The sequence below is a fragment of the Mobula hypostoma genome, chromosome 20 (genome assembly GCF_963921235.1).
Source record: "Mobula hypostoma chromosome 20, sMobHyp1.1, whole genome shotgun sequence".
NCBI lineage: Eukaryota > Metazoa > Chordata > Chondrichthyes > Myliobatiformes > Myliobatidae > Mobula > Mobula hypostoma.
The window spans coordinates 40,551,585-40,577,754 of NC_086116.1; the positions used below are offsets into that span (position 1 = coordinate 40,551,585).

The 26,170-nt window shown below is 42.6% G+C and overlaps 1 long non-coding RNA gene across 1 annotated transcript; it reads left to right on the top strand.

The window, feature by feature from the left end:
- Positions 1 to 358: 358 nt before the first annotated feature.
- Positions 359 to 26,170, top strand: LOC134359261 (uncharacterized). Its single transcript, XR_010021073.1, has 3 exons — positions 359 to 397; positions 9,182 to 9,270; positions 25,988 to 26,170. It is a non-coding gene; the product is annotated as an uncharacterized LOC134359261 (long non-coding RNA).

Genomic DNA, 26,170 nt, shown 5'->3' on the forward strand with positions numbered 1-26,170 from the left:
TAACTATGTCTGCACGACCTTTCGTAGCTCTATAAGGCAGCAGCAGAATCCAAACAGATGATAACCCTACGTAACTGAATCTCTTGACGCCATCTGTCTGCTTGCCACATGATTGGCCGATTAGATACTTGCATTAACAAGCAGGTATACAGGTTTACCTAATAAAGTGGCCACTGAGTAGCTGTTTCACAGCCTTCTTAGTCAGAGAGTTCCATAGATTCCCAGCTAGATAATTAATTAAATAATCTCCAGGCAAGGAAGTTTACAGGTGGTAGCAGTCAACCGAGGAAAGAGAGGACTTTGAACTTCCTTTGCACAGCAGGTGACCAGAGCCACGTGGCATACAAAATCAAGATAAAGATGCCAATGAAGGATTCAAGAGTGACATTTACTATTGGTCAGTTTTTTTAAACCAATTTTAAAGTATTATTGGCCTTTAACGTGTGGATTCTGTTGGTTTGTAGTATCTGTGTTATTGTAGTGTAATTGGTGATTGATTATGCAAATTAGGAAGTTGAACATGCACATGGTTACCATCGGGCCTGTATCTATAGTCAACTATTTAATACCTGTATAAAAATTGTGTTTTTTGTTCAAGCAGTTTGGTGATAGGGTCCATACTGTTTGCCTTGAGAGCAAGGAAATGAAGTGTGATTGAGGAACAAGTGCAAAGTTTTTGGATCTTACATTACAAGATGTTGGTCAGAGGAACCTGGCCATCTGTGTTTCAGTATTACTAAAGGTTTTCACACAGGTTCAGCAAGCAATTAGTGAGGCAAACAATACACTGGCCTTTATTGCAAAAGGATTTGAGTACAAGAGCAGGCATCCATTCCTCCAATTATATGGAGTCCTGGTGAGAGAGCATCTGGAATATTGTGTACAAGTCTGGTCATCCTGCCTGAAGAAGGGCTGAAATGAAGAAAGTGCAGGAAATGTTCACCGGATTGATTCCTGGGATGGTGGGCTTGTTGTATAAGGAGAGTTTAAGCAGAGTAGGCCCATACTCTTTAGAGTTTTGAAGAATAAGTGATGATCTCATTGAAGGCCTTTAACCTGGAAGAGGTGATGTTTCCTCTGGCTAGGAACCAGAGATCAGTCTCAAATTTTAAGGTGTCGATGATGGGGAGAATTTCCTTCACCCAGAAGGGGAAAGTTCTTTACCCAAGAGGTAGAAGGATTGGTGAGGAGGCTCCATTGTTGTGAGTACACTCAACAGTTCAATGGTTCAATAGTTCCATTTAAAATCAGAGCATGTATACAATATACAACCTGAATTCATACCCTCCACAGACATCCACAAAACAAGAGAAACGCCCCAAAGAATGAATGATAGCAAAACGTTAGACCCCAAAGCCTCCTCCCTCTTCCATGCACAAGCAGCAACAAAGCATCAACACCTCACCCACTTATTTCGGAAGAAAGCATCAGCCCCACCACCACCCAACATGCAAGCAATAGCAAAGCCCATTAGAGAGACAATGGTCTAGTCCATCAAAAAAGACACTGGTCATTCTAACTGTTCGATATAACATAGGCTCTCTCTCTTTCTCACTAATGAGGGAGAGAGAAGTATCACTCCTTCCACAGCGAGAGGGGAGGCCAACAGTTTGCTGTTTTGATGTTACAGTCTGCAGTTTCACTTTATTTCAAGTTCCTCTGGCATGAGAACCGGCAACAAACTCTCTCTTATCATTGAGAAAGAGAATGAGCGATCGCTCGAGTGCTGAGACCTCCGACAGCTGCACCCACTGTCTCGATGTTCTGATCTCCCGTGACGCTTCAGTCGGTGACACCGGCAAGGAATCGGGTTGTCCACAGGGCCACACAAGGCCCCACCCTGAAGGAGCATGTCGAAAATGCTAGGCCACTCTGCAAGCTCTGAGAGTGAGTGCCCACTACCATGAGAAACTGCAGTTTGAGTGCAGCTGTAGATCACGGACTCCAATGATAGATATCAAATTTGAACCGTTCTTTGAAACTGAACACTGAATGAATTTCTTCCGGCACATAATGAACTGAATGAATAGGTCATAAAGTCAATGGGAAGCTGTTGTGACCTGGAAAGAACTTCTATATTATAAAGAATGTGGACATAAGAAAAGCAGGAAGAGGACATTTGGACCCTCATCTCTGCTCTATTATTCAATGACCCGTTATAGGATCAGAAATTACTGCCAGAATCAGGATCAGAATTAAGTTTATTATCACTGATGTATTTTGTGAAATTTGTTGTTTTGTGGCAGTACAGTACAAGATATAAGGGTTAATGGAGGGTCTCAGCCCAAAACATTGACTTTCCATTGATGCTATCTGATCTGCTGAGTTCCTCCAGCCTTATTTCAATATGCAGTAAGTTTCAATGATATTTCCCCCCACCCCTACCCTCTTCTAAACTCCAGTGAGTGCAGCCCAGAGCCATCAGACACTCCTCATATGCTAATCCGTTCATTTCTGCAATCGTTTTCTTAAACTTCCTCCAGGCTCTCTTGAATGTCAGCACATCCTTTTTTTTAGAAAATGGAGTCCAATACTGCCCACTCAAGTGTGTTCTGACCAATACCTTAGGTGCCATTGAAGTTCGAGACCTTGACTTCCTTGTTTTTGGGTCTGGCATACTGATGCAGAAATGAAGAACTGAACTATTTTTATTTTCTAAATTGGAGATACAGCACAGTAAAAGACCCTTCCAGCTCAACAAGCCTGTGCCTCCCTATTACACCTATATGCTCAATTAACCTATTAACCCGTACGAATGGAATATGGAAGAAAACCCACGTGCTCACTGAGAAAACTCTTTACAGACAGCAGTGGGAATTGAACCCGGATCACTGGAACTGTAATAGTATTACATTAACCACTATGCAACTGTTCTGAAGGCTATAGGACAGGAAACACACGAGGTGTACATTTCGTTTTGTGGGTAAAGCACTATCAAATCTCTAGGTTAGCTGTTCGATCCACAACCTAATATTGTAATTCTGTTATTCCATTGTGACAAGAATACACATAAAATTAAGATGTTTGCTGGCCTAGGTTAGCATCAGTGACATCAGCAAGTGGTCTGCCACCTGCCCTCAGGGGAAGGAGAGATAAGGAACAATGGAGCAGCGTCTGGAGATGTGTAATGAAGGGACGGGAGAGAGAGCTGTCTGGAGCGGCTCCCCCTTTGAACCCTGAACTGTTTGAAGTGGTGGACAGGCGATGCCCCAGCAGGGGGATAAAAAGGGACCGGTTCGCTAAGGCAGGACACACGCCACCCAAGGTAACGAGACCCTGGAAGCGGTACGCCTCTCACGAGTCGGTGGGAAGTATCAGACAACGGCCAGGGTGGGAAGTACCAGACAATGGCCAGGGTGGAAAGGTACGATCAGCGGGAACCCGGTGTGTGTCCGCCCTTGCCTGGGTGCCGGGTTCACTGCGGAGGATCGACCGCATCTGGAGGAGGGGTCACAGTCAGTGACCTCAGGTGACATCACCAAGGACCTGCCCCAAAAGTTGCTTGTGAGCCATATCGCCGGTCTGTGAGTGAAGCCGTGTCTGAATGATCAGTTGTTCCCGTTCTCTCTCTCTCCCCCCACGTTGTCCATCGCCATGGCAACGATTACTGCGAACTGAACTATATTGGACTGAACTTTGAGTCACTTTGAAGTTTGGTCATTTACCCCTAGACAACGATAGAGCTTGATTGATGCTGTTATCTTAATTCTGTGCACATGTGTGTTTATCATCGCTGAACTGCTGCATTTATTATCCTTTCGATTACTGTGTTGCTTGTTTCTTTAATAAAACTTTCTTAGTTCTAGTACTCCAGACTCCAACTGAGTGATCCATTTCTGCTGGTTTGGCAACCCAGTTACGGGGTACGTAACACCATCAATACAACGAGCATTGCATTATTCTGCTTAAAAAGCACTTACAGATGTTGGAATAGGCAGCACAACAGTAAGAAATATCCTTCAAATGGTTTGTATAAGCCAAGAGATGCTTGTAGTTACACTGTAAGTTAATGTATTGAATTACTGCTTGGGATCAGCACGTGACATGAGTGTAACCTTTAGGTCAGCTTTCTCACCACTTGTCATTTGGTCGAGGTAAAGCATAGCTTGAGAGAGTGTATCAAAGATAGATTAATGTCAGGAGTGTGGAGTTTCAGAGTTAGTGATTATTGATCTTGAGTAGCAGCTACAAATTTCTAACACCAACATGCTGTCGAACTGCCAACTCCTGGGAATTGCATTGACTGACTAAACAGATCAAGGTTCAAGCAGAAGCTTGCATCTTTCAAAGTTTAAGAGAGAACTAGTTTAGGTCTGAACACTTCTATATCTGCAATTTAGGGTTCACATCCACCGGAAAGGTCACCTTTCCAGAGTGATAAAAGAGAACACATAGGGTCAGGAAAGTAAGTTTCTGTGATGTGATGTATCACCCACATAATTAATCAAAGTTTTAAAAACGCGAACAACAATCCTGACGAAGGGTCTCGGCCTGAAACGTCAACTGTACCTCTTCCTAGAGGTGCTGCCTGGCCTGCTGCGTTCACCAGCAACTTTGATGTGTGTTGCTTAATTAATCAAAATGTATGGTTGTTAAAGCCACTGTCTCGCAGCACCATTGGCCCAGGGTGACAAGAGTTTAGTGATGGCCCGAGTGTAGAGGCACAGGCACAAACACAGATTGAACAGTTCACTGAACTTAGATAAGAGTTGTATTGAACGATGGAAAATCATAAATGCTATAAATGCTAGACCAACAGGGCTGCTAACTGAAAACTTACAAACTAACTAAACCTTACAAACTAACTAAAAACTAACACTGTCACTGCAGCTCGAAAGCAGTAACCCAGAACTAAATTAATGCCACTGCTTTAACAGCGTCTATTTAAATCACTACTCTTCTTCCCTGGAATACGGACTGAAAAAAAGCAGGGGGCATTGTCATCGCTGTGCTTCAATCAAGACTTGACAAGACTGAAACAAAAGGAAGAGTATTAAAATACAATTACAAAGAAACCCTAATTGTCTGGAATGTGTGCATGCTCACATGCATAATTGCTGTCTTCTTTCAGCTGCCCGCCTGCGAGAGCAGCCAGACTCCGTGGCAGTGTTCGCATTGTGACACAGATTCAGTCCTGACCAATGATGTTGCTTGTGTGGTGTTCACACGTTCTCAATGGAATCAAGTGGAATCAAGTTTATTGTCACCTGCACACGCATGTACAAGTGAAATGAAAATCTTACTGGATGCAACATCATGGGCACATAGCATTAAGTGCACACCATTCACAAAGATCCATAAATTAAACGTAAGTTCTACAAAACAGAACACAATTAGAACAAAAAAGTCCATTGTAGTGAAAAGTGGTCAAAGTGGCCATAACATTACGATACTGATGAAGAGTTGTGCAGGTTTCAAGAACCAACTGGTTGAAAGTAAGTACGTAGCTGTTCTTGAACCTGATGGTATGGCACTTCAGGTTTCTGCACCTTCTACTTGATGGTAGTTACGAGAAGATGGCATTGCCTAGATGGTCAGGATTCTTGATGATAGATGTTGCCTTCTTGAGGCAACACATCATACAGGTATTCTTAATAGAGGAGAGGGAGGTTCCATGATGTATTAGGTGCATCCATCTCTCTCTGCAGCTTCTTAAGCTCCTGCGCATTTGAAGTGCTTTACCATACCATAATGCAACAAGACAGGAAACTTTCAATAGTGCATCTGCAGAAATGTTTTCCTGTTCAGTGACTAGCCGAACCTCCTTAAACTTCAAAGAAAGAAGAGAGATTTGTACGCCTTCCTTATGATGCATCTCACAGAACATGTTAACACACAGAAATTTAAAGTTGCTGACCCTCCCCACACAGGTTTCTTCCTGGCGCTTCCTGCCAGTGTAAATTGCCAATGTAAATTGCTCCTGATATGTAGGTGGGAGGTTGATGTGAATTTGGAAGAATAAAATGAGATTAGTGTTGGATTAATGTAATAGGTGCTTGATAATTAATGTGGTCTTATTGAATTCCAGGGACTGTTTACTTGTTGTATGACCCCATAATTATCTACATTTTCTGAAAATATTAAAAAGGTGATGTTAAAATAGCCACTTAATTTCATCTATAAAGTAGATGGAAGTGAGTTGCAAAATGATATCTCTGATATCAGTCAAGAACATAGAACAGTACATAAACAGCCCTTTTGGCCCACGATATCTGTGCTGAATTAAATTAAATCTCTTGTGACTGCATATGATCTATATCCCTTCATTCCCTGCATGTTCATATGTCCATTGAAAAGCCTCTTAAATGCCAATCTTATGTCTGCAATTGTTTAAGGAGGTAAGTTAAAAATATTTTTGACTCAAGGTGATTTTCCCAGTTATTGTGGGTCATCTGACAGTACACTGGCATTAGATCCAGAGTTAAAGGGTGAGGTCCTTACAACAAGGCACACCCTCCCCCACCGTCGGTAGCATCTACATGAAATACTACCTCAAGAAGGCAGCATCCATCATCAAACATCCCCACTGTTTGGCCCATACCATCTTCTTGCAATTACCATTGAACAGGAGATACAGAAGACTAAAGTCCCACATACCACCAGGTTCAAGAACAGCTACTTCCTGCCAACTATTTGGTTCTCGAATCATCCTATACAACTCTAATCTCTCCCTCAGCATAGCAAAACTATGACAACCTTGCACCATAATGGACTATGCTTTTGTTTGTTCTCGTTGTGTTCTTTCTTGGATAACTTTGTATAATTTACATTGTTAATTTAAAATTTCTCATGAATGTTGTCTATCTGATGCTGCTGCGAGTAAGTTTCTCATTGCACCTGCGTACCCATGTGCTTATGCATTCAAGGTACAAGATTGTTCATTGTCATTCTTCAGTACACGATTGTTACTCCAGATCTGAAACAACATAAAAAACCCAAAAAGCATGAAGAACACAGAAAAAAAGCACAATAAATTTAAATATGCATATTACAATAGACTTGACTTTGACTTTAAGGTCTAATTCCCATGCAATTGATTTCAACTGAACGACAGCTTGTAGGGAATCTCAGTTCACAGCATTCCTTCTGTGCCTCATCTTGCAAAGCTCTTTATTCACATTCCTAGGGCAATTCTGAACATCCTGATGTCAGCACACTGCAAGTCGTCTTCCAGACTGTCAGAACAAGCAGGGATCCATTTCATTACACACACACACACACACACACAACAAATGGGCAGTACAACACCTCATTCTGGGCTCTGGGAAGAGACTCCCCAAAGATACCTCCTAGTATGTGATTATGTGATTCAAAAAGGGGGAAAAAATTAATCTGGACTAACACAAAGTATGGAAACAGATGTAAACCTAGATGCTTTAGCCAAAAGGTTTAAACACTCTTTAAATTCCACCCACTCTACTCCCTTCCCTTCCTGATTAGCCCTGGGTGCACTCTCAGTACCTCAGAACTTAATTACCAAATTATGCCATCTCTTTAATTTTATATTGACTGGTTAATAAGTGCAAAATCGTACCATGGTCCTAATCAATTAAATTAAATGTATTTTTACTTACTGATTACAGATGACATGCAGCTTACTAATCTTATGAGCTCCTATAACATCCCAATTTCCCCATCATTTTCTTTCCATCTTTCTCTCCAACTTATTCTCTCTCAAATGCACATCCATAGCTTCATAGAGATTACAGCAAAACAGCTGGTCCTTTGGCCCATCTAGTCCATGCCGGACTGGACTTCTGCCTCGTCCTGTCTACCCGTACCCTATTTTATCCCTCCATATCCCTTCCATTCATGTACCTGTACAATCTTCTTTTAAGTGTTACAATTGAACCACAGTCTACCACTTCCACTGGCTTTCACCACAGTCCGTGTTTCCCTTGGATTCCCCTTAAATTTTTCGTTCTTCGCCTCACGTTCTAGTCTCACCCAACATGAGGAGGAAAAGAACCTAAACACAAGAGATTCTACAGATACTGGGAAACCACAGCAATACAAACAAAATACTGCCAGAAATCAGCAGGTCAGGCAGTATCTATGGAAGGGAATAAACAGTCAACATTTTGGGCTGAGACCCTTCATCAGGACCTTAATGGAAAATGCCCGCATGCCTTCACTATGTTCACACCATGCATAATTTTGTATAGCTTTGTAAGATCTCCCCTCATTCTCCTGCACTCCATTGATTAAAGAAATAATCTATTCAACCTTTCCCTATAACTCAGGCCCTCAAGTTCTGGCAACATCCATTCCCATCCTGATGCCACATTTGTTTCATGAGGGGTAATTTCCGTATCCAGTTAATCCAGCAGCAGGTCTTTGGGGTGTGGGGGCAAAAAAAACAAGATTATCCTGAGAAAGAAGGTGTCAGTTCCACACAGGCAGCACCTCAGGTTGGGATCGAACCCAGAATCTTCGAGCTGAATTAACTGCTGTGCCATTTGATGGTCCTATTTTTGCTCTGGGCCAGACATACTTTTTGAAACCTAGTAGTTTTGAACAAGTTTTAATCACGCAATACACATCAAAGTTGCTGGTGAACGCAGCAGGCCAGGCAGCATCCCTAGGAAGAGGTACAATCGACGTTTCAGGCCGAGACCCTTCGTCAGCACTAACTGAAGGAAGAGTTAGTAAGAGTTAGTAAGCAAATCTCTTTACTAACTCTTCCTTCAGTTAGTCCTGATGAAGGGTCTCGGCCTGAAACGTCTACTGTACCTCTTCCTAGAGATGCTGCCTGGCCTGCTGCGTTCACCAGCAACTTTCATGTGTGTTGCTTGAATTTCCAGCATCTGCAGAATTCCTGTTGTTTAAGTTTTAATTACTCTAGGTTTAAGAACTTTTAGATAGAGGATAACACTCCTCCTTAGCGGGACTGGAAATAAGGGCTTTGAATGAAGCACGGGGAGCCATAACTGTCCTCCTGCATGCTAATTCTTCCCACATTTTGGACCCTTCAGGATGTTCCATTACCTGCCATTGTGTTAAAAGTGCCACATAAATGTAAATTATTATTGTTGTGGAGCAAAACCATGCAACCAGTTGGAATATGCACTGCATTAATTATTGCAGACTACTTTCATTCATGAGCATAACGTAAATTTGCATATTATACAATTTAATTGTTAGTAAATGAGCAAAGCTAAACACTGACATTTATCCTCAGGAACAAGTTGATTATCTGAAGATATACTCAACTGCTTCATGAATGCTAGCAGCTACAATTATTTCATCCTTAATTACAGCAATATGCAGGTAACACAGAATATTATTGGTGTCTATGTTTGATTGTATTAGTGTGTGTGTTTGTCTGTAAGTGTGTTGAATGTGTAAGTCTATTAGTATTCTATGTACGATAGCAAGTGTACGTGGTTGCAAAGTTGTGTTTCTGTGTGTGACTTTATAGAACAATATAGCCTTTCTGCTTCATTCATCACTGCTAACGAATATGTCCTTCTAAGCTGGTCCCTTTGTCTGAATTTGGCCTATACCCATCTAAACCTTTCCTATCCTGGTATCCCGTCCAACTGTCATTTTGCTTTTGGATCCCAGCATCCATCAGTCAATGAACATCATTACAGCAGGTTAAAGGATTATTGATGCAATCCTGTTAATAGGAGCTTGCTGTGGGCAGATCAATTACTGTGCTCTTTGTGTTACAACAGTAGCTACATATTAAGGAACTCGATTAGCTGTAAAGTGCTTTGGGGCATCCCGAGACAAGGAAAGCCTCTTATATAAAAGCAAGCATTTTCTTTCCTTCTAGTTGTACTAAAATAGAAACAATAAACACAAGAGATTCTGCAGATGCTGGAAATCTTGAGCAACGCACACACGAAATGCTGTAGGGTCTCAGTCCAAAATATCGACTGTTTATTCCTGTTCATAGACACTGCCTGACCTGCTGAGTTCGTCCAATTGGAGGGTTTGGATTGCAAAATACTTTACATTTCACATTTAATTGCATTTGCTGAAAGATTTTTCATGCTTAGAAGATGAAAACCAATTTGGAAGATTTTGGATGTTTATTATGCTACCTCACTTGTCTTCGGACACAGGCAGATACATGGATCCAAAAAAATTAAGGCAAACGGGACCCCGGGTGAGCCAGCTAACTGCATCCAAGGGAGGCATGAGACACTGCAGATGCTGAGATCTGGAGCAACAAATAAACTACTGAAGGAACTCAATGGGTTGAAAAGCATCTGCAGGGGCTGAAGAATGAATTTAGGTTTCCACCTGAAACGTCAACAGTTCCTTTCCTCCTACAGTTGCTGCTTGGCCTTCTGAGTTTCTCCAGCAGACTGTCTTCTGTCTGTTGGTGCGTGGCCAAGTGGTTAAGGTGACGGTCTAGTGATCTGAAGGTCGCTAGTTCGAGCCTCAGCTGAGGCAGCGTGTTGTGTCCTTGAGCAAGGCACTTACCACACATTGCTCTGTGATGACACCGGTGCCAAGCTGTATCGGCCCTAGTGCCCTTCCCTTGGACAACGTCAGTGGCGTGGAGAGGGGAGACTTGCAGCATGGGTAACTGCCAGTCTTCCACACAATCGAGCCCAACCTTGCGCCCTGGAAACCCTTCAAGGCCCAAATCCATGGTCTCACAAGACTAATGGATGCCTATTATTATTAATTGTCTTCATCATAGGAGGCAAAGGATGGCAATGAAAATATGCTTTCCTAATCAGAAGACTGTGACTAGTGGAGTGTAATGGGCTGGGTTGTTCAGACCCAAAAGATTCAATCAGTTCAAGTGTCCAGGAGATGTGGTAATGAGCATTCAAGCACAACAAAGTAACTTAAGCCTAATTTATTAACATAAAATAGAAAGCACAAATAAACCACACAAAACATGATGTTGTAAGGTTCAAAGATCACAGGGCTCATGATTCTTAGTCTCCACTTGATTGTCGCTGTTGTTGGGGGGAACTCTGAATTCTGAATTCCGTCTCGTGGAATCATCCTGGGTCCATGCTAGGTACCAATCACAATCACTCAGTCTAAGTGCAGTCGCAAGAACCAAGCGGGAGGTGTCTCAATAAATAGGAGGTTTCACAAGCCTAGAGAGAAACATGGAGACAGACAAACTCTTTGATCTTTTGTTCTTAATCCACCAACTCAGCATGGTTTCTTTAGAAGTTTCACAAGCATTGAGACAGAGACAGGTAAACTCTTTGGTCTTTTGTTCTCATGCCACTGGTGCCGGAGGCCAAGGAAGACTCCAGCCCCTATCAGCAAACATTAGATATTAAAAATCTTCAGCAGGCCAGGCAGCATCTATGGAAAAAAGTACAGTCAACGTTTCAGGCCCTGAGTCCTACCGAAGGGTTTCAGCCTGAAACGTCGACTGTACATTTTTCCACAGATGCTGCCTGGCCTGCTGAGTGCCTCCAGCATTTTGTGTGTGTTGCTTGGATTTCCAGCATCTGCAGATTTTCTCTTGTTTGTGATATTAACAATCCTACAGTGTTTGACCTGTATAGACACCTTAACATCTTACATGCTGCAAACTCACAAAGAGTTAAAGTGTCATTTGCAGCTGTTCAGATTTTCATCCAGTATCTTACAAAATTTAATACAGCACAAAACATGCCATCCTTTTGAATGTCTGAACAAGCCAACGATGCATAGAACTCTTCCTTCTGCTTAAAATGATGAATACATATTAATATCCCTTGGATGATTGAAAATGAGTAATCACGATTATTAAAATGTGAAAAGTTATACCAATCTAATTATTAACTTCAAGGTTCACATTAAAATATACATCATCCTTAAGGGACATTAATAATATCTCATTGACAATTAAAACAGAACGAGTAAGATTTACAAATACCACATTGTGGTCCGGAATGCAAGAGTCAGATTACAATCAATTTGTTACTTGTTTCACAGGAAAAAGCTGTAAGAGGCCAGTCTCTCTAGGTTTACAACATTCTCTCACATCTATAGGCCCTGATTAACACACATCAGATAATGTACATTTTTCACAAAATAATCATTTCATCTCGTCAAATCATAAGCAGCTTGTTGGGTTTCAGACCAAGTCCAACAACCAACAAAACACAAGACAGACATTAAGCAGAACAAAGCAACATTCCAGCAGGAATCTTTAAAAATAAAAGCAGAGAGATGGTTAGAAATGCATTCATTCTCACTTGGTCAATTTACTCTTATCCACATACACAGGATGTTCTCACACCATCACCCTGTATTTATTTCTTAGTTTGTCAGTAATAATCTCACCCTGCATTGGTGGAGAAGATGGATTATGTCACAGATACTATAATGAGCACTGCTGGGACTGGGACCCTTGATTCTTATGATATTTTTGAACAACTTTCATGTAAGTGAGGGAGATAGGAATAGAAAGTTTGCCAATGATACAACAGCTGATGGTTTGTGGACAGTGTAGAAGATTGTCTTGGGCTGCAAACAGAATGTAGATCAGCTGGAAAGTTAGAAGAAATTTTGGCAGGTGGAATTTAATCTTCACAAGTGTGGTGAATCATATAAGGGTTGGACATACAGTATGTCGTAACAGTCATAGTCATAGTCATACTTTATTGATCCCGGGGGAAATTGGTTTTCGTTACAGTTGCACCATAAATAATAAATAGTAATAAAACCATAAATAGTTAAATAGTAATATGTAAATTATGCCAGGAAATAAATCCAACTATGGCAGAGTCATCAGAAAACTTCTGAAGATGACAAGACTCTGTGCAGTAGTTGAAGTCCGAAGTGAAAATGGTGAAGAGAATGGGAGACAGGACAATCCCCTGTGGAGCCCCATGATAGGGTACTAAGGATTGTTGATAAAGAAAGGTATCTTGGTATTCCAGTCCATAGTGGAAAAACAGTCAGATTGCTAGTTGGTTCATGGTAGACATGCTATGTTGGTGCTGGAATATGTGGTGACACTTGAGGGCAGACTCCAGCACATCTTTTGCTGTGTTGGTTGACAATGCAGATGAGGCATTTCACTGTATGTTTCAATGTACACGTGCTAAATAAATTAATCCAAATCTGATGGTAGTCTAGAAGGCTTGCTTGCCTTCACATTCAGGTCATAGAATATCGATGTTGGGGAAATACTGATTACACTACACTTGGAGTAATTGTCACACTGGAGGAAGGATATGGGTGCGCTGGAGAAACCACAAAGGAGATTCACCAGGTTGTTGTCTGGATTGGAGAACTTTAGTTACGGGAAGAGATTGAATAGGCTGGCCTATTTTTTTCCTGAAGTAAAGGAGACAACAGTGTGACCTGATGGAGTTATATAAGATTATGGGAAGCATAGATAGATAGTCAGAATCTTTTTTTTTCCACAGTAAGGGTATCAAAAACAAGCATAGATTTAAAATGAGAGGAAAGAGTTTTAAGGAGGATTTCAGGGGCCTTTCACCATTATAAGTGTGTGTTTGATGGTTGATGCAGACTCAATGGGTCAACAGAATTGTTTGCATACTTATCACTCACTTAAACCCATCTCTTTGATTCAGCCTTTAATTAAATATCTACTAATGTAGCTTGAAGTTGAAGTTTGTTTGATAATTTCTCCTGTAAAGTGGGAATCTCATTGAAACCTATTGAATATTGAAAGCTGTAGATAGAGTGGACATGGAGAGAATGTTTCCTATAGTAGGGGAGTCTAGGACCAGAGGGCACAGCACCAGAATTCAAGGATATCCTTTAGAAGATAGGTGAAGAGGAATTTATTTAGCCAGAGGGTGATGAATCTGTGGACTTCATTGCCAAGGGTGGCCATGGAGGCCAAGTCATTGGGTATATTTAAAGTAGAGGTTGATAGAATCTTAATTAGTAAAGATGTCAAAGGTTACAGGGAGAAGGTAGGAGAATGGGGCTGAGAGGGATAATAAATCAGCCATGGTGGAATGGTGGAGCAGACCCAATGGGCTGAATAGCCTAATTCTGGTTCTATGTCTTATGCTCTTCATAGTAAAGCATCTACACTAATGGTGCCTAATGAATGAAAGTTGTCAATTGTTATCAAGTATCTGCAATTTTTGTCCAAGGATGGTTGGGTCTAAAACCATGTTCTGCAGTGATGGCCAAGAGTTGAATAATTGACCTTCAAAGATATTCATTGTGTGAGGATGGACCCCAGTCATTGGAGTATTTACATTTACTGACTTCTGTCTTTGATTTCAATAGATCGCCTTTATGCTACATGAGTTCAAAGACTACCTTGATGGACACTCACGGGCCAACACTGGAATTTAAATCTCTGTCCCATGTTTGTATCAAGCCTCTGGTGATGTCTGGAGTGAGGTGGTCCTGATGGAAAACAAATTAGGTGTTGTTGAGCAATGTATTAAGTGAGAAAATACCACGCAATAATATTATTGGTCACAATTTATAGACCCTCCCGATGATCGAGAGCAAACTAATTCATTAGTAATTTGTTGGATTGGTTTCGTCTTGGTTTTGTAAACAGGACATACCTAGGCAGTTTCAAAATTACCAAGCCAGAGATCATTGGGATGTGGGTGGAATCTGTAAATCTATGCTGTCGAAAAAGAACATTGAAAACTCCACACGGATGTTGTGGTTCGGCCACACGTTGTGCTGAGGGCACCTCATCTTGGGAAGAATGTGAAGGCCCCAGAAAGGATGCAGAAGGGATTTCGTCAATTGCGTACAGTTATCCAGAATGGGAACAGCTCATTCAGCCTACTGAGTCGTAATTTAGGGTCTCAGCCCAAAATGCTGATTCTTTATTCCCCTCCATCGATGTTGCCTGACCTGCTGAGTTCTGCAACGTTTTGTGTGTGCAACTTTGCACTGATAATGAACAGTTCATTTGCATCAGTTCTAAACTAATCCCACTTTTGATCTCCCTAGCCTACCATTTGATCTGAAGATGATATTGCCCAGAAGATTCTTTGAAAGTCAAGAATTGGACCCAAAACTTACGTCTGCAGCCATTTTATTGCATGCTCATCATTGTACAGGTTAGACTGGGTCAACTTTAAATAGCAAATAACATGAAGCAAAAGCAGCTACAGTAAGGAGCAGGAAGGAGAAGGAAGTAAGACAAAGATCTTGCCTGTGTGCTATTGGGCAGAGACTTTATGGTTTGAAGGGCCTGTTTCTGTGCTGTAGTTCTCTGTGACTCCATCTTCATACTGCAAACTAATTTAAGATGATTAGATATAGGAGTTTTCTCTGATAAGGACAATCTGTGAAAAAAATAAGGATACTTTTGATTTGGATTACCGAGACATGTTAAGCATACCCTCAGGGCCCACTTTATTAGGTACACCCGCTTGCTAAGGCAAATATCTAATCAACCAATCATGTGGCAGAAACTCAATGTATAAAAAGATGTAGACATGGTCAAGAGGTTTAGTTGTTGTTCAGACCAAATATAGAATGGGGAAGAAATATGATCTAAATGACTTTCACCGTGAAGTGATTGTTTGTGCCAGACTGGGTGATTTGAGTATCTCAGAAACTGCTGAGCTCCTGAGATTTTCGCACACAAGAGTCTCTAGAGTATGCAGAGAATGGTGCGAAAGACAAATAAACATCCAGTTCTGTGGGTGAAGATGCCTTGCTAATGGGAAAGGTCAGTGGAGGATGGACAGACTGTCACAAGGCGGTGCTGGGAACAGACCCAAATGCAAGACACAGACACTGAAGTACAAGGAACAGGACTTGACCAGAGTGGGGACTTGACAGGATACAGACAAGGAGCAGGGAAAAGAATGCAGGCTTGGGCTTTGACCCCGAGCCAGTGACTGGACAAGGACCCAGAGCCTGGGTTTTGCCTCGGGCCCGGGCCCCAGAGCTAGGCAAGGACATGACATGACTGCAGGACTGGAGACTGGAGTCTTGAGGCTTGAGCTTGAAGACAGTGTTGGGGTCTTGAGGCTTGAGCTTGGAGACAGGCTTCGGGTCTTGAGGCTTGAGCTTGAAGACAGGCTTGGGGTCTTGGGGTCTTGGTCTTGAGGCCTGCAGGCTGGGGTCCTGGTCTTGAGTCTAAGACTTGGGTATGGACTCTGAGCCAGAGACTGGGCAAGGACCCAGAACCTGGGACTTGACTTGGGCTCGGACTCCAGAATTAGGCAAGGACAAGACGAGGCTACAGCACTGGACGTGGCTTGGGTGAGGAACACCTGGGTAGGGTGAGACACAAGGACAGGTAAAGGCACATGGACAGGACTCAGATAGGACTGGACTAGGCACGGACTGGACGAGGGCCTTCAGGAGCACAGAGCCTTGGACTAGAAGAGACAGGAGCATGGAACACAGAGCTGGGACCCCTCCTGGGGAACAGGACATAGGGCCGGGACTCACACACATAACACAGAGCCAGAACCCCTTCTTGGGAACAGGATGTGGGGCCGGGACTCATACACAGAACACTGAACATGAAGAGATGGATCCCAACAGAAGGTGGCGGCAAACAGCCGGACCCACCTAGTGAAGGCGTGGACACAGAGACAATTACACACAACGAAAGACAGTTCCTGATCTTGACCTAACAAGGCTCTGGTCTTGCTCCAGCGGTAAGACTTCAGCGACACAGGCAGGGTATACAGGCGGGGTATCCAGGCTAGGTGAGCAGGCAGAGAGTCAAGTGAGGTATCCAGGCAGACAGTCAGGCGAAGAGGGAAAAGACAGGGAGGGGAACAGGACAGTCCAGCGGGGAATCCCTGGTTTGCAGAGGTATTTATGTCTTAGCCTCAAAACAAGAAACATGTGCCCACAACAGAAACTGGGGAAAACCAGAAACCCTGGAACAAGGAACCATGGACCAGACCGTGAACCAGAACACGGACTTCACGGACCGGACTATGACACAGACTGGTTTAAGCTGACAGGAAGGTGACAGTATCTCAAATAGCCAGGTGATACAACAGTGGTGTGCAGAAGAACACACGGCACATCAAATCTTGAAATGGATGGTCTACAGCAGCAGAAGACCACGAACATCTACCTAGTGGCCACTTTATTACATACAGGAGGTACATAATAAAGCGGCCACTGAGTATATAAGCAAGCACAAACCAACAAAAATAAGCAATTTAAATAGCAATTTAGACATGGTTCAACACCCTCAGTAAGGCAGTGACTCTACCAGTTCTAGCACTGTACCACCCCCTACAAGGATGGGGGATTTCAGCTACAAGGTTAGACTGGAGAAGCTGACGTGAACTCCGAGGAACAGGGAAAACTAAGAGAGGATCTGACGTGTGAACAACATCATCATTGGTTGAGATAAGGGCCTTCAGAAGGGAAGTAGATTTGGTGATTAGCTCAATATTATCACATGGCGGCACGCGCGGCCGTTCCGGATGATATCGATATGTGTAACTAGGGGGCCGTACACAAACCGGATTTGATGGAGACAGCCGTGAGAAGCGCAGAGGAACATCTGGAGTAACTTCTGAAATGCCCGCTTCGCTGCCGTTGCTACTATGTGATCGAGAATTTCTGGAGACGAAGGCCCCAAATCCTCGGCTTTGCGTATCGCCTGTTGCCAGGGCCGAGGTCGAAGCGCTCGGCAGAGATGGTGCTCAGTGCTCGGTGTCGGGAGGTGGTCAGAGGCTCAGAGTTTTTCGGACTGTGGCCCGATGCTTCCAGTATGCTGCTCCGGCAAGTTGGTGGCACTGGAGGTTTACCGTCTGCGTGAGATGATGGGACTTTCGAGAGACTTTGAGACTTTTACTGTGCCATGGTCTGTTCTTATCAAATTACGGTATTGCTTTGCACTGTTGTAACTATATGTTATAATTATGTGGGTTTTTGTTAGTTTTTAAGTCGGTTTGTCATGTGTTTTCGTGATATCATTCTAGAAAAATATTTTATCATTTTTTAATGCATGCATTACTAAATGACAATAAAAGGGGACTGCGTGTCCTCATAATCATACTGTGTTAGCGTACATCCAGACAGATCATTCCATGTAATACATAAGAACATCAAAGAAGCACAAAAGAAAAAAGACAGAATGCAGAATATAATGTCACAGTTACAGAGAAAATGCAGACACTTAAAGTTCAAGCATCATGGGGTAGATTGAGAATGAAGAGTTTATCTCTGTTGTGTAAGGAGTCTGTTCAAGTGTTTAATAGTACAGGATCGAAGTTGCCCTTGAGTGTAGTAGTAGGTGTTCTTGTTAGGGATCATTTTGGAGTTATGAAATTAACTAACATAACTATGGATTGACTAAAATTAGAACAGTCTTCAAGAAATAAAATCTGTGCACATTTTAACTTCCAACCAATACTATGTGGCTGGAGTAACCAATCTTTGGGTGTGCAACATACTAATTCTGTCCCATTGAAACTACATAGGGGAAGACAATAGTGGAATGTTCATATTAATCAGTAACCATTGAAAACTTCAGAAGGAGATCTGGAAAGACATTAAGTAACCATCTGCTGTACTAGCACATTGTTAAAGGTGCACACCTGTCACTCAACATGCAGTTCGGGACAGGTCTTTTTGTCTCTTAACCTTCTGCCTTGTTCATATTCATGGAGCCATCCTTCAACACTGAAACAAAAAGGGTACGCTTTTGGGTGTCTGGAGTTTGTATCTGGGGCATTTGGGACAAACACAAGTATTGCATTTTCAGTGCAGTTGTTTGTGATATGCCACCATTATAAATAAGTAATTCTGCAAGTCTAAATGACTGTATTAAAAATATTGATGTAGATTATCATAGCTATTGAAGCTGTAATTAATCATTTATTGTTGTCTTTGTGTTTAAACTGTATAAAACATAATTTTGGGTGAGTGAGATTCTCTTGGATTCTCTTTCCTGAAAGTTTGTTGTGTAAGTAAAACTTCTCTATTTCCCAGTTACAGCTTCCGTGTGGCTCAGCGTTAGTCACAGTCACAACAGTTCTCAGGTTTCTGTACCAGTCGAGCACCTCCGCTCCATCCGCCTAAAGTGGAATTTCCTGGTCTTAAAACCAATCACTTTACCTTCTATCCCTATTCCTGTTCCAACATGTCGTTCCATGGCCTCCTCTCCTCCTCTTCTGCCAAGGTGAGGCCACTCTCTGGAGAATCAACACCCCATCTTCTGTCTAGGTAACCTCCAACCTGATGGTACGAATATCGATTTCTTCTCCAGCATTTTTTTCTCTCTTTTTTCCCCTCCCCCTTCCCTCTCTTTTTATTCCCCACTCTGGCCTCTTCTCCTCTCCAACCAGCCTATCACCTCTCCCTGGTGCCCCTCCTTTTTCCCGTGGTCCACTCTCCTCTCCTATCAAGTTCCTTCTTCTCCAGCCCTTTCCATTTCCCATTCACCTAACTTCACCTTCTCGCATGTCTTCCTTCCCCTCCCATACCCCCTAATTTTTATTCTGGCAACTTCCCCCTTCTCCTTTTTTGATGGACTGGGTTGCATTGGTAACTCTGCAATTTCCTGCAGTCTTGGGCAGAACATTTGCACTCCAGATAGGATGTTTTCTCAATATCTCAGAGGATCTATTCTGGGCCCGACATGTTGATGGAATCACAAATAATGCATGCCAGCAGCGATACTTCATTAGGAGTTTGAGAAGATGTGGTATGTCACCAAAGACGAGCAAATTTTTATTGACATACTGTGGAGAGCATTCTGACTGCTTGTATCACTGCCTGGCATGGATGGGGCACCACACAGAATCAGAGAAAGCTATGGATTGTCGAAGACCCAACCAACTCCATTATGGGCACCAGCTTCCCAACCATCAAGGACATTTTCAACAGGGTAATGATTCTAGAATGCAGCAGCCACCATTAAAGGCCCTCACCATCCAGGACATGCTCTCTTCTCATTACTACCATCAGGGAGGAGGTACAGGAGTGTGAGGACATACATTCAACATCTGGGAACAGCTTCAATCTCTCCACCATCAGGTTACCTCATGATTTTGCCCTCTTTTTGCACAATTTTTATAAATATTTCTTATTGTAAGTTATGGGTTTTTTTTTAATGTCATACACTGTACTGCTGCCACAAAATAACAAAATTCATGACATACTGTAAGTCAGTGTTACTAAATCTGATTCTGATCCTGATTTAGGGAGAATAATTTGCAGAACTCGGTCAATGGGGAGTGAGCAGGAGAATTGGACTTGGAGATTAACCTTCTAGGAACAGTCGTAGAGTTAGGCTGATAGCCTCCTTCTTTACTGTAACATTCTATTTCACTGTAAACATCAAAAATAGTATCAGAAATGTGGCCCATCACATCGACTGACCTTTCAATAAGATCATGTGATCTTTGACCTTGGTGCCACTTCCCTGCACCAAACCCTAGACTCCCCTCATATTGAAAAATCTATCAAATTTAGTCTCAGATACACTCAGTACATGAGCCTCTATGCCCCTTTTGAGAAAACAATTCCAAAGATTCATTGTCCTGTGGATGAATTCTATTTATCTCCATCTTCTTTCAGATTGGTCCCTTCTTTGTGACAGAGCAGTCAGGGAAATTATCAACCTCCTATCAATCCAGATGACAAGTCTCAAACTGACTGTCCATTTGCCTCCACAGATGCTGTCTGAGCCATTGAGTTCCTCCAGCATCTTGTTTGTTGCTCCAGATTCCAACATCTGCAGTCCATTGTGTCTCCGACCTCCTGTCTACCTTGTCTAGCCCTATAAAACCACAGGAAACAGGCCTGTCAGGCAAGTTCTGTTCATGGCCCCCTCCTGGTCAATGTTTAACATTTGGCCCTTCCAGATGTTTGAATGCCGAGATCACCTCCCTCTCAAGAGTGCAATTGGCCTTGTGATATCTATGCTGGCAAGATTTGCTTGCTTCAAGCTGTGTGACTGATGAAATACAGTGACAAATGTTTATTTCATGTTGTTCCTCCAGCTTGGGACATCTTCAATCCAAACTGTTTCTGTTGGACATAAAGCTGGAGATCTTATTTTGTTTGCATTTTGAAGATGAGAGCATTGAAACAACTTTAGCTGGTTTGGTCACTGGATGCAACTTTCTGTTAATTGGATCCTATTTCAATAGACCTAATGAAATTGTTAAAGGGGGTTATATTTTCCATGAACTGCATGTCATCTTTGCAGAATTTGTTTTGGTTGATTAACGATAAAATAAAAAGACCCTTAGCTTTTTTTCTGGCCACAGCTTACTTGTGCACTTCAGCTGTTGTATGGATTCTAGGTGACTTGGAGCTTTTCACCTCTAAGCCCTACAGTGGCTCCTGGTTGACCACAAAATAGCCATCAGTTTCTTGATAGCATTGTTTTTTCTTGCTGAGAGTAGGGGGGTCTCTGAAGCTCTCAAGCAAGTTGTCGAGGCCAGTTCATTAGAGAGTACTTAACATGAATGTAGATAAGTTTCTGGAAGATTAGGGATTGCAACAACTATGTTTCACTCAAGGTTAGTAAGACCAAGGAATGAGGAATGGGGAGTTGGAAGAATACACATCATTCTTCATCGAGCGGTTTAGAGAGGAAAGGGTGAGCAGCTTCAAGTTACTGAGTGTCAACGTCACAGAAATTCAATCCAGAGCCCAACACATTGAAGCAATCACAAAGAAAGCATGCCAGTTACTTGACCTCATTAAGATTTTGAGGAGATTCAGTATGTCATTGAAGACTCTGGCTAATTTCTATAGATATATGGTGGACAGCATTCTGACTGGTTGCATCAACATCAGGTATGGAAGCTCCAGCGCACAGGATTGCAAATAGCTGAAGAGGGTTGTAGACTCAACCAGTTCCACCATGGGCATTAGCCTCCCACCATCGAAGGCATCTTCAAGACGTTGGCCTCAAGAAGCTGGGATCCATCATTACGGACCCTTATCATCCAGGGCTTTGTTACCATTAAGGAGCAGGAACGGGACTCATCATTGTAGGAACAGCTTCTTTCCCTTTGGCATCACGTTTCTGAGTGTGAACACTACCTGTCTATTTTGCTCTCTTTTCCGCTATTTATTTATTTTTATATTTTTTAGTGTAACTATTGTGATGCTTTCACTGTAGTGCCGCTGCTAAACAACAAGTTTCATGGCATACATCAGAGGTAATAAATCTGATTCTGATTCTGAGAGATATGGGGTTTCAGCACAGAGAAATGTCGAACACAGAACGTTGACTAGTACAACACAGGAATCAGCTATTCGGCCCACAAAGTTGAGCCAAACTAATCAAACTTATGATGCCTAATTACACTAATCCCTCCAGACTGCATATGGTCTATAACCCTCAGACACTTTTAAACACTTCCACTAATAATGCCTCTATCACCACCCCTGTTAACATGTTTCGGGCACTCATCACTTTCTGTGTAAAAAAAAAGCTTTGCTCATCTCCTTTGAACTTAGTCTTTTCATCTTAAATGTATGACCTCTCGTATTAGACGTTTGAACCCTGGGGAAAAAGTACCAGCTGTGTATTCTATCCATCCTTCTTATATTGTTATACATTTCTATCAGAATTTCCTCCAGTCTCTGCCACTGCAGAGAAAACAACCGAAGTTTCTCCAAACTCTCCTTATAGCACATGCCCTCTAATCCAGGCAGAGTCCTGGTAAATCTTCTCCGCACTTTCTTCAATATCTCCACATCCTTCCTATAATATGGTGACCAGAACTGAATGCAGTACTTTGGACGTGACCTAACCAGAGCTTTATAAAGCTGCAGCATAACTTCCTGACTTTGGAACTCAATCCTTCAACTAATAAACCTTCATACACCTTCCTACCACCCTATTGACCAGTGAAGCATAGGAGGCAGAGGATTTAAGAGTAGATCTGCCATGATTCAATTGAATGGTGAGGCAGACTTTGGGTGGGGAGAGGGGAGAGGAAGCTGTTGCTCTTTTCCTGCTCCAATTTTCTAATGCTCTTTCTGTATCATCTAATCTACTGTATCTTCTACCTTACAATCTATGATTTCTACATCCTCCCGATCCTGACCTCCTGGAAATACCCAAATTTTATTTTATTGCATTGAGTTTATTCAGAGTTAGAGCATGAAAACAGGCCCTTTCAGCCCAAAGAGTCTTTGCAGCCCAGTTACACCCATGTGAATTAACCTATAAACCTTGTATGCCTTTGGAATGTGGGAAGAAATCGGAGCACCCGGAAGAAAGCAATGTGTTCACAGGGAGAGCGTACAAACTCCTTACAGCCAGCAGCGGCATTGAACCCAGTTCGCTGCGAATGTAATAATGTTACGTTAACACCTATGTGGCCATGCTGCCCCACGTAAATGCCCCACTATTAGTGAAGACCTGCTGTTATGGCCCTCAGCTCTGGTATTCTCTATCTTTGCTGGATCTCTTTCTGTTTTGTTGGTCTTTAGAGGCCATATTGTGGACAGAGCTGCCTGATTAGTGACAGCAGAGGTGTTATGGGTGATGGGTACTGTTAGAGCAGGAACAAAAATATCAGGAGTCTGAGGATGGGGCCCTGACAGAGAGATTGGAGATGGGGTGGAAGCTGCAGGTGGGACAGGGATAGGTTTGAGACTTGACTTACAGGGATCCCAATCCAATAACTTGGTATGAAACCTATGATGTCTGTTATCTGTCAAGTAGGGGACTGTGCACAATTCTGGTTTGATGGAGACAGACGTGAGAGTACGGAGGAACATAGAACCATAGAACCATAGAAACTACAGCAAAGAAACAGGCCCTTTGGCCCTTCTTGGCTGTGCCGAACCATTTTCTGCCTAGTCCCACTGACCTGCACACGGACCATATCCCTCCATACACCTCCCATCCATGTATCTGTCCAATTTATTCTTAAATGTTAAAAAAGAACCCGCATTTACCACCTTGTCTGGCAGTTCATTCCATACTCCCACCACTCTCTGTGTGAAGAAGCCCCCACTAATGTTTCCTTTAAACTTTTCCCCCCTCACCCTTAACCCATGTCCTCTGGGTTTTTTCTCCCCTTGCCTCAGTGGAAAAAGCCTGCTTGCATTCACTCTATCTATACCCATCATAATTTTATATACCTCTATCAAATCTCCCCTCATTCTTCTACACTCCAGGGAATAAAGTCCTAACCTATTCAACCTTTCTCTGTAACTGAGTTTCTCAAGTCCCGGCAACATCCTTGTAAACCTTCTCTGCACTCTTTCAACCTTATTTATATCCTTCCTGTAATTTGGTGACCAAAACTGAACACAGTACTCCAGATTCGGCCTTACCAATGCCTTATACAACCTCATCATAACATTCCAGCTCTTATACTCAATACTTCGATTAATAAAGGCCAATGTACCAAAAGATCTCTTTATGACCCTATCTACCTGTGACACCACTTTTAGGGAATTTTGTATCTGTATTTCCAGATCCCTCTGTTCCACTGCACTCCTCAGTGCCTTACCATTAACCCTGTATGTTCTACGTTGGTTTGTCCTTCCAACGTGCAATACCTCACACTTATCAGTATTAAACTCCATCTGCCATTTTTCAGCCCATTTTTCTAGCTGGTCCAAGTCCCTCTGCAGGCTCTGAAAACCTTCCTCACTGTCTACTACACCTCCAATCTTTGTATCATCAGCAAACTTGCTGATCCAATTTACCACATTATCATCCAGATCATTGATATAGATGACAAATAACAATGGACCCAGCACTGATCCCTGTGGCACACCACTAATCACAGGCCTCCACTCAGAGAAGCAATTCTCTACCACCACTCTCTGGCTTCTTCCATCGAGCCAATGTCTAATCCAATTTTACCACCTCTCCATGTATACCTAGTGACTGAATTTTCCTAACTAACCTCCCATCCTCCCATGCAGGACCTTGTCAAAGGCCTTACTGAAGTCCATGTAGACAATATCCACTGCCTTCCCTTCATCCACTTTCCTGGTAACCTCCTTGAAAAACTCCAACAGATTGGTCAAACATGACCTACCACGCACAAAGCCATGTTGACTCTCCCTAATAAGCCCCTGTCTATCCAAATGCTTGTAGATTCTGTCTCTTAGTACTCCCTCCAATAACTTACCTACTACTGACGTTAAACTCACCGGCCTATAATTTCCCGGATTACTTTTCGATCCTTTTTTAAACAACGGAACAACATGAGCCACTCTCCAATCCTCCGGCACTTCACCCGTAGACAGCGACATTTTAAATATTTCTGCCAGGGTCCCCGCAATTTCAACACTAGTCTCCTTCAAGGTCCGAGGGAACACTCTGTCAGGTCCCGGGGATTTATCCACTTTAATTTTCCTCAAGACAGCAAGCACCTCCTCCTTTTCGATCTGTACAGTTTCCATGGTCTCACTACTTGATTCCTTCAATTCCATAGATTTCATGCCAGCTTCCTTAGTAAATACAGATGCAAAAAACCTATTTAAGATCTCCCCCATTTCCTTTGGTTCCGCACAAAGCCGACCACTCTGACCTTCAAGAGGACCAATTTTATCCCTTACAATCGTTTTGCTCTTAATATACTTGTAAAAGCTCTTTGGATTATCCTTCACTTTGACTGCCAAGGCAACCTCATGTCTTCTTTTAGCCCTCCTGATTTCTTTCTTAAGTATTTTCTTACACTTCTTATACTCCTCAAGCACCTGATTTACCCCCTGTTTCCTATACATTTCATACAACTCCCTCTTCTTCTTTATCAGAGTTGCAATATCCCTTGAGAACCAAGGTTCCTTATTCCTATTCAATTTGCCTTTAATCCTGACAAGAACATACAAACTCTGCACTCTCAAAATTTCCCCTCTGAAGGCTTCCCACCTACCAATCACATCTTTGCCAGAGAACAACCTGTCCCAATCCACGCTTTTTAGACCCTTTCTCATGTCTTCAAATTTGGCCTTCTTCCAGTTCAGAACCTCAACCCTAGGACCAGATCTATCCTTGTCCATGATCAAATTGAAACTAATGGTGTTATGATCACTGGAACCAAAGAACCAAAGTGCTCCCCTACACAGACTTCTGTCACTTGCCCTAATTCGTTTCCTAACAGGAGATCCAATATTGCATCCCCTCTAGTTGGAAAACTTCTGAAATGCCAGCTTCGCTGCCGCTGCTACTGTGTGGTAACCGGAATCTCTGGAGCAGAAGGCCCCGAAATCCTCGGCTTTGCGTGTTTCAGCGGCCCGGGCGAGGTCGAAGGCGCTTAGCAGAGGATGGCCGTCGGGAGGCTGTATCGGAGAGGTTGGTCGGAAGCTCGAA